We start from the raw sequence: 12,529 nt of genomic DNA on the forward strand, positions 1-12,529 counted from the left end.
AATGAAGCTGTATATCACTATCACGCATGCACGCACGCTGCGCGAGCGTGCGTTGCGCACCCAAACGCACTATCTGGTCTTGGACGGTCTGGCTGTGAACAAACACTGCTGCTGAAGAAAGACACAGATCAGTGTGTGCGTGTGCGTGTGCGTGTGCGTGTGCGTGTGCGTGTGCGTGTGCGTGTGCGTGTGCGCGTGCGCGTGCGTGTGAGTGTGCGTTCGCCTGCGTCTGCGTCTGTGTGTGCATGTGTTCCTGTGCATTTTTTCTACTCATGAGGGGGAAAAACAGTACCAAAAGCATACTTGTATTTAACCACTTAAAGAGGCACTTCACCGTTTTAATAACAGATCCAAGTTGAGGATATAATAAACATGATGTTATAGTGTGTTTTATGTTTATTTCTGGGTTACATACGAATATATTTTTTAAAATATTTTTAACAAGATTTATTTGCCTGCATGTGATATCACTGAGTGGAATGTCAGTTCTTCCTGGACTACATATAGCCCATGTATCCTGTAGTTCCAGTCGGACTAGCCCCCCCCTGCTGATGTCAATGAGCTTGTGCACCACTTTGCTGTACAAGGAATAGCCCACAAAAATAGCCCATCTACAAGCTTGTGAGCTTACAGATCAGTTATTTTCACTATTAGAATATTATGAAAATATTGGGGAAACATTTTGAGAAATGTCACCTATGACGTGCCCAAAATAGGGACGCCAGGGTTAATGTGGACTTAAATACATACAGTATACACGCTGTGATGTGTATATGTATCAAGTGAATGAAGGTAAATGGTTGCACTGTGTGAGGGTTTGTCTGTCACATTGTGATCCAAGGCTGTGCTGTGACGTCGGCTCTGAGAATCTCCATTCATGAAGGACTTATGGAAGCGCAGGGCTATGAGACTGGTCTCCAGGGCACGGAGGGAATGCCGCTTGCATTCTTCTCTCGCACGAAGTGCCTTGGATTTCATCTCCTCATCGGCCGCTTTGGACCGAGGCACTAGGGAGGAAATGACATCATGAAGGTTAAAGTCGTACTGTGTAACTTCTATTTTTGTAGTCTTTATGCCGACAGCTCCATGGACACTTGGACAGGGTCGAACTGCGATTCCCAGAAGTCTGTTCAATGGCCAATCTCTGGGACCCAAATGTATACTGTGAAAAAACACTGTTATTGAGAGTACAAATGGAACCAAATGGCCCCTTACGGGTTCATTTGTTGGTTCTATTTGTACACTCTCAGTGTTACAGACCGCCAAGGACCCCTGGGGGTCCCCAGACCCCACGTTGAGAACCAGTGGGTAGATTCTAGAACACACATGGGAAACATGGCCTGGGGGCCCGTGGTCCATCTCAATATGGCCCATGATGTCTTCAAAGGAAAACCAAACAACACCCCCCCCTCCCCTCCCTGAAAAAAATTATAATAATCTAAATAATAAAAGGCAGCATAATTTTAATGCATTTTGAGGCAAATTCATTTTACTTGATTCCAATTAACGGTAATTGATATGTACCATTTGAGTACATAATTGCATTCCATTTATATAATGGTAAAGATGAGGTTGTGAACAGTCTGAAATGCCTAAACTGTCTGCCATGAGTCCATATTTATGACACAATGTGTGTTTCATCAGTTACCTGAAGTGGTTATTACCGCACACCTGGCAAGACAAGTTGATACTGCATTGAAGTGGATTGTTTTATAAGTAATCTTTCCATAGAGTACACCAAAGTGACACATACAGCTGTAAAAAACAGTCATTTTGTACACACCCATGGCCTTTGGGATGGGAAAATAGTCTATTGTAAAGCAACCTGTCAATTATATAATAGAAGATTTACAAGCTCGCAACGCATCACGTTTGCGACAAGTTGTGAGCTTGCACATCGGCTATTTTGGTGTAGAGAGAAAAAAGCGATCCAAGTACAGAGCCAACACAGGTCTTTTTTACTAGGGTCTAGACTAGGGTTTAAGTGGTTAACTGTGTGTCTAATAAGAAATAAAGAGTCTGGTTCAGATTTATGTACAGTAAAAGGTGCATTGCTCTGTGACTTAAAAGCAATGTACATGCATTAATTTGGCCCACTGAAATGTTATACATGTAGACAAGGGTGTATCGTCATTGGGGCCAACGAGGCCATGGCCCGGTCTGTAAAACCCTGCTCCCCCAGGGGGAAAAAACTAAAAATCAACATAACAACATTAGCATCCCCTCACCCTATTCTGTTGTAGCCAACCACAGAAAGTCGCCTTTGTTTTCAAATCGGGCTTATTTGCATTCGGCCGAATTGTTAATGGGTGGCCATTAAAAAACGGTTTCCCCGTCAAACCGGTTCTCTTGCCAGGTAAACAGTATAAAGAGGGGCCAGAAATAGCTCCACATTTCATTATTATTGTGACTTGTGACTAGTCTACTACTCTACAACATGAAGAAGCCACCAACCAAAAAACTATTCGTCCAGAGCAGCATGCTACTACGCAAGACGCCAGCAAAGGAGGACAGCAGCAGTGCCAGGACACCAGCGCTCATCACCGTGCCAGCGGTGACGACTGCCCCACCAGCGGCTGCTGGTGGGGGGCCAGAGGGGCCACAACCAGCAGCCACCACAACACCAGACCCGCCACCACCAGCAACCATCGCCGCGGCCAGCAGCACCATACCAGTGCGCCCCTGCTCCCCGGATTCCAGCGGTGCAGTTGCGCCAACAGACCTCTCTGCTATCGACGAGCCAGCAACTCAGCATATTGTGTTTTATTCACGTTTCTCTCTCTTGCATTAACGCTGCAAATTTGCGATGGTAATTCTCAATAGACTGTCACTTATCAGCCATCGTTGCGCGAGCCCCCACCTGCGAGGGGGGGGGGTTAAGAATCTGGCCCGGTCCAAGTTAGAACCCATACGCTACTGCATGTAGATACATTGAAACGTGCACCACAGGTAAACACATTACTCACATTGCTCCTGCCACTCGTTGTCTTCTGTCTCATGTTACCTGTCTTCGTGTTTGTCCGTCGTACATGTGTCATCTTTGCGCTCCTTCTGCTCGTCTTCCTCACAGTTCTGATGATGACAAATCCAGTGTTGTTACAACCTTCAATTGGTTTCTGAAAAGGCAACAATCATAAGTATGGATAGCTAAAATGTACTGAATTTTCACTTAAATCTACAAGTCGGGCTTATTTCAACAAATAAAATGTTGTTGCTGATTCCTGTTTCGATCCACAGCTCCTCCTAAGTTTCCTTGAGCAAGGCACAGAACCCCTAACTGCTCCTGATGAGCAGGTTGGTGCCTTGCATGGTGTTTGAATGGGTGAATGAAAAGTGGCTTGGAAAAAGGCAACTATACACTATTTAACGTCTACACACTATCTACACTATTTAACATCTATTCTCAATCCCTCCAAATGCTGAAAGCTGTCTCTTACTGCCAAAACCTGCTTCTCTCTTCTCTCTATTCTGCTTCCCTCTTGCTTTTTCATCTCCTTGTTGACCACCTCACACCTCCATTTCCCTGCCATGAGACAGGCCTTCTTGCTTTTTTTCATAAATCAACGCTATTGAACACCCTTTACGTCTGTATACAAAAATCTAAACATTTGAACCAATGAAAAGTATTAAAAAGCGCCTCTGACGAACCTCCCAACTCCATTGGATCCTCAAACTGTCCGTCAAAAACAAACAACTCCCCCTCTCTACTCTGCTGCTGCAGCCTTTTCACAACACAGAACAGAGCGCGCTGCGCAGTGAACGAGGAGGAGTATCACGTCAACAAACTCCCCGTAGTCTGTTAAAACTATGCAGTGTACCTGTTTATCAAACTTAGCACTGACGCTAATGTTATGAAAACAAGTAATTATATTTCTAAAATCTATGGAGTGTTTAATGAAGAGAGCAATGTGACAAGAAGAAAGGAGTTGATAGCATTTCTGTCGCGACTCGCGCTAGTTCTACTGAAACTCCAATTCTGTGAACCCCTCTTTGCAAAAGTTATTGTAATATTTAAAGTCCTGTTCATTATTGTTGGCCTATATAAGTGTCATGAAGCATCAGGGCATTAATTCACACGTTGTTGTGATGCATTGTGAGCTTGGAGATCCATTGTTAGCTTTTGGAAATTTGTACCCTTTTGAAACCTCTCCCTCAGCAGCAAGTGGAGCTATTGTTGTTTGGACACCTAACTCCATTTCAGCTTGATTTCTGCTCGTCTGAAACTACTATCTCCACTTGCGCTGGATTTGGGTAAAGTGGTGATAATATAATGACACATGCAAGTATCTGACGATATATAAAGTCACTATACCAACTTTGATGAGGCAGTATTGCTTTGTTTTAAAAATATAAGGTTTTCTTCATTTCCTGAAAAACGTATATTTAGTTTTTTCGTTTCCTGAACAATGAGCGTTTTGGAGTTAGCAGGTTCGGGCTGGACAGCAGAGATATGGAAGTGCAGAGGAGATGCTTCCCCCTACTGGGCGGGGTTTCTTTCACTCTACAGGAGTTGAGAAGACCTCACTCCCCCATGAGAGCTCTGACATTTTGACTGTTGAACTATAATGGAGAGAATGTCTGGGAATGCACGTTTTATGCAGTACCTCTTGTCAACCAGTAGGTGTCCTACCAGACCCCATGATCTAAATGTCAGAGCAGGGAGTCCACCTCCAACCACTGCAGATGTGCTAGTTATTGTATTATGATACAGATTGGTTAAAATATTGTGTTATTCCGCGCAAAAAAAAGGTAAGGATTGCAGCTTTACGTGCCTAGCCCATTATTTAAAACCACTTTCAACCTGTCGTCCATATTTTGGCCATGTCATTATAGGTGAAAATCTTCAAAAAGTTTCAAATTTCTTTAAACATGTTCAAAAACTGTGAACATAGCCGGTCTCAGGCTCACAATGTGTCAAATTGTGACACGTTGTGACACGTTGTGATACGTTGTGACACGTGATCTTGTAGATCGGTTATTTTCCAATGACACCGTTGTACGACAAATTATAAAACAGGCCTTAAGTGTTGTTAAACATTGTGGGCTGATATTGTATCTGTGGTGGTTGTAGAATGTGATTTAGAGCAGTGCTGCCTTTAGTTTTACAGCAGAGTGGGAGCAGACAGACGACAGAGACATGTCATGTACCAGGAGAACACTGGACTCACCATACAATAGATGTATGAGAACATGAAGGTCTAGCAGAACACTGGACTCACCATACAATAGATGTATGAGGACATGAAGGTCTAGCAGAACACTGGACTCACCATACGATACATGTAGGAGAAGATAGAGGTCCAGGAGAACGCTGGTCTCACCATAGGGTTCCTGTAGGAGGAGATGAAGGTGTTGGAGTGTGTTTACAGGTAGTGAGGGGGGATGAGTGGTGTTTGTGGGGTTCAGTGGTGATCAGAGGTGTGGAACAGAACTGAAACCTTAAGAAGAGTCTAAATGTCAAAGTGTGTTATTTATCAAATGCACAATACACTGTTAAATCCTCAGTGTTCACTTAACTCCAAGAGTGTACAAATGTAACCAAATGGACCCGTACGGGTCCATTTGGTTACATTTGTACACTCTTGGAGATACAAATGGATACATTAACTTGTTGCTGTGTGTACAGAAGATTATTAGAAAGAGTCACAAATAAGGGCAAAATAGTAAAAATATGCAAACAGAACAAAGTATACATAATAGGAATAAAACACTATATAGCTGTGAAGAAGCTCAGAAAATATAAAATTGTGAATATAGCATGTGTCTCAGTGGTTACCTATATACAAAGTAGAGTATGATCGATAATAAATCATATAGATATTAAATATTATAGAAAGTGGAGGTGTTGAGAATATGTGAATTTAATTGAAGTAATTTAATACAATGAATGAACAAGATATCAGAGCATGTATGAAGTGTTGATGCGATCAATATGACCAATACGATTAGTGTTGCTGCTTATGAAATTCACTTGTTTATTACATACTGGGAGACCATTAGATGTGACATTTGTACCAATGAATTGTAGAGAGTATGTTAATATACAGTATAACTTGTACATTTACAGTGGTTGGAGGTGGTCTCTCTACTCTTCTATTGAGACATTTAGACCCATGGTGTCTGATAGGACACCTACTGGTTGACAATGTCAATAAAGTTATTTGAAGAAGACAGAGCACTGATTAGGACACTAGATGTGTCTCTATTGTATTTCAGACATTGAACTGTTCTCATAAAAATAATCTGCTGCTAGCATAAAAGGCCTATCCATCTTAATGTCTTAATAATATCCAACTTAGTGTCCCTGTATCACCTTCTACTGTATGTGACGCTGTATCACAACTTCATTAGTGGTAATTGTATGCCAATTATCACTGATGAAAATGTTAAACAAATTAATAATAAATTCACGACAAGAATGTATTACACTAGAGATAAGATGAATACATTTGATTTTACGTCCTCTGATAGATGTTTAAAATGTGTCACGCAAAGGGACTCCCTCGTACATGCCTTCTGGTACTGTGAGAAAGACTGGGGAGCAAATTGAGAGGTTTTTATTGAATGTATTGTAAGTGCACAGATGTGATCTATAATTTGTCTCTTTCAAAATATAGGGGAAATAAGATTAACAGGACGGCAAATCATTTTTTCATCCAGTTTATAAAAACTGTTATTGCAAAATTGGACAAATAAAAAAAAGCACATTCCTTCCAAACCTGGAAAACACTAATGACAATTTAATGAACTATGGATTTCAATTCATGAGGCCTTGTAAATGGAATGGATCTGCAGAGTCACCCAGCAATTTCAAACCCTAAGGAACCTAGTATGAGTGTGTTGTTGTTGTCGTGGTGGTGGTTTTGTATGTACAGTATATGTGTGTGTGTGGGAATGCAGTGTAACTAGTTTGATGATGTATGACAGGCAGCAGAGAGAGAGATAGAGAGTTTGTGACGTTTGTATTGTTGAGCTGTATCATTCTTTTCTCCATTTTGAAATGTAAGACAGCACAGCAACACCTGCACGGCAGCAGACAGTAGCCATTCATGAGAGGAGGGAGTAGAGGGAGAGAACGACTAGGTAATAACATATTATGCGTCATAGTGGATTATGTTTTCATATTTATATATATTTATAATATTTCCATTGTTGACCTGTATTATTTTTTTCTCGCTCTTAGAATACAAGACATTCCAGAAGCACCGCCTCATGCAGCTGTAATCAGGTCCAGTCAGCACCTTCTGTCACAGAACCAAGGTAAATACTAACATAACTAAGTCATTCTTTTTTTGGGTACAAAATCATTATTTTGAGAAGGTTTTTCACAATGACTTGAAGGATATTTTTTCACATTGGTGAAATGGTTCTTCCATATTGGTCTATAAAGTGTAGTGTAGGTGAACATGTGAAATGAACATCATTTAAAGGTTTAGCTATGGAGGAATGGATAGAACAATGTTTGTCTCTCTGAAGAATCCACCTCAAAATACAAAACAACACATTTGACTGATGAGCTTGAAAACAAACTGAAGTGAACACCGTCAAGTTTACAACATGGCCGTCAAATGATTTGATGACTGATGATGACAGGAAGAAGGTGTATAGTTTTAACCACTTAAAACCTATATATTATCGTTGACCAGAGTCCACTGTGATTCTCTCCTTTTTCCCTCTACACCAAATATTTTCGCCCAAAAAGCCAAGCTCACAACGTGATGCATTGTAAGCTAAGGTTGTACTATTTGTGCTATTTTTGCTGAATGTTTGCCCCACAAAAGGGACACTATAGGGTTCATGTGGTTAAATATTCAAACAGCATCAAAGGTGTGGGTCAATTAGCCTAAATGTCAGATTTATATCTCAGTATTGGAAACATCAAAGGATAACAGGCAGATCTACACAAAGATGTCAACTTGAATAAAACAATATGTGAGCGTTGCATAAGTGTTGCAACCAGTGTTGCCATATTTTGTGAGAGAAATAATCAACCAGCTAGGAAAACAAGTCAAAGGAAGCGACTAGGCCACATAAGCACTTTAAACCTATACTGTACATTGGCTATTTGAAAATAACCGATCTACAAGCTCACAACGCGTCGCATCAGCTTGTAAATCTGCTATTTTTTAAAAATGTTCTTGAAATAAAATGTAGAATATTTGGAAGATTTTTTAACACAAATCTGGTACGGGGCTTCCTGGCACAAAACGTTTTCAGATGGGGGTTATATGGACAAATGGTCCATGACATAACAATATTTGAGAACCACTGGTTTAAATAATAAATAAAAAAATGGAAAGCAATCCCAAATAAGCAACTGCACTTTAGCAACAAGCTAAAAAAAACGCAACCACAAATATTTTACAAGCGACTTTACAGGAAAAAAAGCCATATTGGTCGCTAATACTATGGGTAATAGTATTAGCGACCAGCGCAACCCGTGTTGTCAGGTCTGCTTATTATACGTCTTATAATATGTAGACCTGGCAACACTGGTTGTAACCACTTTGTTTATGCAGGCAGTCGGCACCAAAAGTATGTTTTTTTTGGAAAGTATTCTTATAATAAAATTGTCATTATAAACTATTTTAATTGGGTGTATCATTTTAATGTTGCCATTTGTATCTGTTTTATGAAAGCAACCACTCACTCCAGTACATTTCACAATATATCATGGCCTGGAGTGAGTTATTGCTCAAATATACAACTACAGTATATAAAGGAGGGGTGGGAAACATAGGTTTAGGAGAACGCTGGTCTCACCATAAGGTTTCTGTAGGAGGAGATGAAGGTCCAGGACAACAATGGTCTCTCCACATGTGTTCAGTTATCATTTAGCTCTATTATTACAATGATGTCTATTGAAGACGTATTGAAGCGGTTTGGTGGTATTGGCTGATTTGGCTCCTTGGAGTGTGTTTGTTTGTTTGTTTGTTTGTTTGTTTGGTTGTTTGTTTGGTTGGTTGGTTGTTGTTTTTCTTTCTAATCGTTTATGACTATTGAGGAGCTTCTGTGCCAACATGGTTCTTTTTTTGTTTATTTTTATTTATATCTTTGCGTATTAATATGCTACCCCACAAGGGGACAGTTGACATTGGTTGGTGATGGGTCACATCACACAACCAGGTACCTAATAAACAGACACAGGTATGTAGCCTCACAAAGGGGATGCGATGGTTCTTACCACAAAATGGCAAAATATATAGACTAACACTAAGTGACAGAACAACAGATTATAGATTCTAAAAATAGCACAAGTAACATAATAACACAAATCATCTCTTCTGGGGGTCCCTGGCACAACACATTTCAGATGGGGGTCCGCAGCCAAATACATATTATAATGTTTGGGGGTCCGTAGCACGAACAAGTTTGAGAACTACTGATTTGTCTTAGTGGGTTAAATGCAACCACATACACAGAGACACATGATGAAAACAACATGGTCACAATGCAGACAACACAGAGAGACAGGGACACATGATGGAAATGGACTGTACTTTTGTGGTAGCCTATCTGTACTTTACTTACCCTTTAATAGTCTGCGCAACCAATTGGTAGAGCACATTTTAAGTCACTAAGTCTCATTGAAAACATTGCTGAACTTAACTCAACCTGATTGAGCCCTTTCTACCATTTGGTTGAGGTATGTTATGGCAAAAAAAGGTCCACCAGATGTCACTGTTTCCCAGTCACATGGATTCTCAGGTAGCCACTTTTTAGGAAGTGAAAATCAATTAAGCCACTCCTGAAAGGTGGGCTTTTTTGGTTGAAATTTCAGAGGTAAGAATATTTTTTTTTTTGGTCATATTATCATCTCAGATGTGTTACTGAACCTGATTATGTAACTTGATACAATTAAAACAAATCTAATAATGGTCTAATAATTTTCTGAAAACATGCTCTACCAAACGGGTTGTTTGTCACTTTATGGTAAAAGTAGTGAAGCTAAAATAAAGTAATTAAAATGTACTATTTGCTATGGATAAATAGGGCTTCTGCTAATTCAGTGTTGTTAATATAATACATATACTGTTATTTCATTATATTTATGTTGAAAAAAAAATATTAGTATGATTTTATTCCCATCTAAAAAAACATGCTCAACCAAATGGTTGAATTGTCATTTAGTGGTAAAGGCAGTGGTGCTGAAATAATAAATGGACCAATTTGATGATCTGAGTGATGAAGAAGATGACCAAACAGATGATGCTGATCAACTCTCACAAGCAGAAGAGACTGGGGAACATTATGGGAGACATTGATCTTTCTGACATTCTGGTACAAGACCCCAGGCCCAGCCAAGTCGAGGTGATGGTACTTTCCCCTGTTTGGATACATCCTAAACCTGTGCATCTCAAGTGGGATTGTGTTCTACTGAACGGGAAACCAATGTCTCTCAAAAGGTTCTGGCTGGCAACTGTCCACAGTTTGAAGCAAGTCAACAAACCAGCATTCATAGTTGGTTAGCCATCATCTTCCTCTCCACCACAGGTGCCTTTTCAGAAGAAACGCTAAACAAGACCATCACAACCACAACCAGATGTGCACTATGACAACTGTGGACATTGACCACTTCGCTGTGACAAGCAGGGACAACGCATACTCTGTCCAAACGGTGTGTCCAGATGAAGGTGCCAGAAATACATGGTTTTCCAGTGTTTGAATCCAAAATGGAAATGCTTCGTAGCGTACCACCAGATAAGACCAGTGTATCTAATACCCCAAAACATTTGTGCTGTTGCACTTGCACCACACTCAAATCAGGCACCCAACAGCCATATTGGAAAAACTTTGGGCCCCTTCCAAAGATACTAATGAAGGCTCTGTTCCATTCTGGTCAAACACAGTCAGGGTGCTGATATTGTGCATGTTGGCACACTGGAAACACTCTGTTACACCAGTGGGTCTCAGAGTGTGGTCCTGGGACCCTCATGGTTTATTGAGAGGGTTCCAAATGGCCCGTTACAGGTGTGTAACACTGACAGTGTACAAATGAGGGTACATTTGGTTCCATTTGTACTCTCTCAAAGTTTTGGGGGTCCTTGAAATTAAAACGTTTTAGAACCACTGTGCTACACTAAATGGACCAGAGCCTTCATTAGCATCATTGGTAATGCATGTGAAGCAAGTAAGGAAGAGGCCCAATTTCTTTCAAATATGTCTGCTGTGCATAGAGCCTATTAGTTTGGACTCAGGCCAGGTGTGATTGCCTAAATCAGCCACCACCCACACCACACTGGTTTATTTCTACATAGGCTTGCACTTTTGAATGTATTTTGATACATTCAAACGATAATGTATTTTTTGTTGTTGTTGTTGATTATTTACATTTCCAACTTGTATACATAGTCATGTTCATAGACAGAGATATGTATGAATAGAAATATCTATATTTCTCAGTGAATGCATATAAATCAATGTTAATGCATGAAACTTTTACCATTACCATAAAGTGACATCTCACCCGTTTGGTAGAGGCCTATATTTGGAAAACTGTTGGGTCTGTTAAATAAATTATAACTGATTGTTGTTACTATTGCCCCAAATAAATAAAAAATGCAAATAAATAAATTTTCCAATGCTTTTTTCTTGGGGTGACCTTTAAAGGGTTAATGTAATTTGGGAGAGTTGTGACTTTCACTCTGTTACATTTCAAAAACAAATATTGTACTTTTGACTCCATTACATTTCTAGGAAGGGAAAAAGTAACATTTTGAATAAAAATCCTCTGGCGTATGGCTTTTTTATTTTAGAGTAGCCAATCATTTTTTACCCCCTTTTTCTCCCCAATTTAGTCGTTATGCCAATTCATTCCTCCCCACGCACATTTCTGTGTTGTCACTACTGTTGTATTCTACTGACTCACCTACCAGTGAGGAGCCCCACCAGGAAGACGTAGACTCGACTTCGTAGAGCCGTCATCCTTTTCCTCCCGCCCAGCAATCCCCGCTGACAGGTGCCGCCCCAGCCCGTAGGAGTACATGCAATGACCAATATCACCCTCCTGGCCCACGCCCGGCTTCCTTCCCCCGAACACGGGCCAATTGTATTCGCATAGACGCCTGACAAAACCGGCACCACGGTGGATTCGAACCCACAACCTAGGGGCGGCCATAGCTGAGTGGTTAGTGAGCCTGCCCAGGGAGCCAGAGGCCCTGCTTGCCCCAGGTACAATTCCAGGCCAGGCCAGCAAATGTGTCGATGAAATGAAATTTGTCCCTGAGCAAGACTCTTAACCCCTAATTGCTCACAGGCCCTCATTGGAAACAAGACCGTAAGGACTTTCATGAACGGACCTGTTAAAGGAATTATCCTTATCCTTAACATCTGTGGTGTGGTATTTTGTTTTATAATGCATTTTAAACACTCAAGAATTCCTAAAGGACAACTTTGTTTTTTAACTTTTTTTACAACCTAGGTTTATGTTTTAGCTTGTAATTAAAGTAAATAAAAAAAATGAGTGTTATTTTTTTTCCATTTACTGCTTTCTATAGTTTTAGCAGTTTTCGCGATCTTTTTTACAGTG

General features: G+C 40.5%; 1 protein-coding gene across 5 annotated transcripts in view; it reads left to right on the plus strand.

Moving 5' to 3' along the window:
* Positions 1-12,529, plus strand: part of LOC308104040 (uncharacterized protein) — a 383,068-nt gene that overhangs the window by 118,896 nt on the left and 251,643 nt on the right. The window contains exons 1-2 of one of the 5 annotated variants that reach the window (XM_080454292.1): positions 7,012-7,083; positions 7,184-7,260. The exons of the other annotated variants lie outside the window; for them this stretch is intronic. The gene's annotated coding sequence lies outside the window, so the exon portion shown is untranslated. Of the gene's footprint in view, positions 1-7,011; positions 7,084-7,183; positions 7,261-12,529 lie in introns of those variants that run through there. 5 annotated transcript variants of the gene reach the window in all.

This window comes from Gymnoscopelus braueri (assembly GCF_963280865.1).
Source record: "Gymnoscopelus braueri genome assembly, chromosome: 17".
NCBI lineage: Eukaryota > Metazoa > Chordata > Actinopteri > Myctophiformes > Myctophidae > Gymnoscopelus > Gymnoscopelus braueri.